A 2,775-nucleotide genomic window follows, 5' to 3' on the forward strand; every position below is an offset into this window, starting at 1 on the left:
GTGCATCAGTTTGAGAAGTGGAATGCTTGTTGAAAGGATGGGACTTAACTTCAGATAATCTTACCGCTAACTTTAGATAATCTTACCGCTAACTTAACTTTAGATAATCTTACCGCTTAACTTTTAGATAATCTTACCGCTACCGTGTTGTGAAAGAAGAAAGAGAGAGGTGGTTATTTTTGCAGAGATGGCTTGTTTGCTTCAGTGTATTGGCGGAGCTCTCTTAACCTAGATTTCATTCTGTTTGCTCTCTTCATGTGAAACCATGCAGCTCATACCTACATATCTTTCTCTAATAAAAGAGTTGTCTTAAGGAAACAAATCAGCAGCTGTCAAGGGGGTGCCAGAATGAGTCATTTGCAGTCAAGATAGCCGATTCCCCATGCTGATGGATTCACCAACTTTTCAGGGCCTCTGAGAGTTCACCTGCTTGTCACAGAGCATAGCATTTAGGTTCAGCTTTGAAATGAGGAATGTCCCTTCACTGTGATTCAAGCTGATTGCCCCTTTGTCACCAGGTTTTAGCTTCTAGGATAAGGTTGTACCTTTCACTCAAACAAGTACTGTTAGAGCTCAAGGTTAAAAGATTCACCTTGATGTTTTCTCCAGATAAGCTGTGATGGTAAAGACATTCTCAGGTAAGCAGCTGAGGTTCCATTTATGTGGAAAAGTGAACCCATTCTCCCAAATTCCAGGTAGTTCAACATAATCCAGTATGATAATTATTTCTTGGTTATGAAATAGCCAAGAACCTGAGAAAGCATCTAATCCTACTTCAGAGGAAACTGAAGCCCAAAGGGGTAAGAGTTTCTGTGGTCTCCCAGCCAGAACTGGCTGACACGATGCTCAAATCCAAGTATGATATCCTTGTCACTTTACTAGAAACACACCCCTTCTTCTTATTCTCCCTTATAGGCTGGTACTGGAGGTTTATATGACTACCTGGTGGGCAGTAAGGATATTGAATGGTTAGGGAAGTTTGTAAAAAAAAAAAGGGTACCCTGGCTTTTTTTCAGGCAGCTGGGAAGATGGCAGACATTCAGACTGAGCGTGCCTACCAAAAGCAACTGACCATCTTTCAAAACAAGAAGAGGGTCCTGCTTGGAGAAACTGGCAAGGAGAAGCTCCCATTATACTACAAGAACATTGGTCTGGGCTTCAAGACACCAAAGGAGGCCATGGAGGGCACCTACATTGACAAGAAATGCCCTTTTACTGGTAATGTCTCCATCGAGGGCGGGTGCGCTCTGGCGTGGTGACCAAGATGAAGATGCAGAAGACCGTTGTCATCCACCGACACTACCTCCACTACATCCAAAAGTACAACTGCTTCTAGAAGCACCACAAAAACATGTCTGTGCACCTTTCCCCCTGCTTCAGGGATGTTGGAATCAGCGACAGTGTCACAGTGGGCGAGTGCCGGCCCCTGAGCAAGATGGTGCACTTCAACATGCTCAAGGTCAACGAGGATGATGGCACCAAGAAGCATTCCAGCAGTTCTAAGACTGGACCACTGCCCACTGCCCCAAACAAAATAATTTATTTTCCCAGTCAAAAAACAAACAAAGAAACAAAAAAACTGCACCCTGGGTCTTTCTTTCCCTCTTTCCTGTTTTTAGAAGTGATATAGTGTAGCATTTAAGTGTAAAAACCCTGAAGCCAGACCACACAGTTTAGAATGCAGGATTCAACACTTACTAGCGAAAGAAAGGAGTGTGTTAATCTGTGCCCCAGTGTTCTCAGCACTAAAATGGGATAGCCATATGTTTGTTGAGAAGTTTAAAAGAGTTAATTAAAGCCAAGTACTTAGAACAATGACTAGCACAGAGTAAGCTCTCAGTAAATATTACCTGTGTTTATTCATAGGTGTATATGGGAATGGGATGAAAACTACTGTCTTCCCCTCTCTATCTTTGTGTTTAGAATTAAAGTGAGCTCTTTGTTTTGCTGTATATTTCTCAAGGTTTCAACTTTATTTCCTTTGCTTGGGTATAATCTTAGGCCCTCTGCTGTTATCTGAATCGTGAGGGAATAAACATAGAGTGGTATCTATCTAAGAGCATGGGTTTGGGTGTCAGTCAGACTGCAATTTTGGAATAACTGGAGTCAGTCCATTTGTTTGCCAGAACTGCTGTCTAAGACCTTACAGAATATTTTACATATCAACAACGTAATGTCATAGAGGCTCAAGAGACCCACTTTATGGCAAAAGCAGTGTGAAAGTTTATATATGTCTATAGAATCCACTTGTCCTCTCATATACCACACCACCCAGAAGCTGTTGGCCTAATACAGCAATATACTGAGTTGTTTAAGGCACCAACTTGGAGACAATATGCTGTGAAGATGGGGTGTCATCCTCTAAGACAGCGGTCCCCAATCTTTTTGGTACCAGGGACCGGTTTTGTGGAAGATAATTTTTTCACAGATGGAGAGGGAGAGGAGAACAGTTCAGGCAGTAATGCGAGCAAAGGGGACAGAAGGGGAGCAGCAGATGAAACTTCGATGGCTTGCCCACCACTTACTTCCTGCTGCGTGACTGGTACTGCGGCCCAGGGGTTGGGGACCCCTGCTCTAGGACATTACATGTACCTTATATCAACATCCATCATATGATGCTGCCTCCAATGGATAGAAAATATTGGTCTGAGAAATAATAGATATGGGCAAAAGACTGCACTTTTCATTATTTCCAATGTTCTACTTGGGGAATTTGTGGTCACTCAAATCCCCTTAATTCTGTGCTCTTCTAGATTGGAAGTTATGGTCTCCAGA

The 2,775-nt window shown here is 42.7% G+C and overlaps 1 pseudogene; it reads left to right on the top strand.

The window, feature by feature from the left end:
• The first annotated feature begins 1,028 nt into the window (after positions 1-1,028).
• On the top strand, positions 1,029-1,630 carry LOC113625151 (40S ribosomal protein S11-like; annotated as a pseudogene).
• Positions 1,631-2,775: the final 1,145 nt, after the last annotated feature.

Source organism: Aethalodelphis obliquidens, unplaced genomic scaffold, assembly GCF_003676395.1.
Source record: "Aethalodelphis obliquidens isolate GAN/ISIS:26980383/991018 unplaced genomic scaffold, ASM367639v1 scaffold14, whole genome shotgun sequence".
In the NCBI taxonomy this organism is placed as follows: Eukaryota; Metazoa; Chordata; class Mammalia; order Artiodactyla; family Delphinidae; genus Aethalodelphis; species Aethalodelphis obliquidens.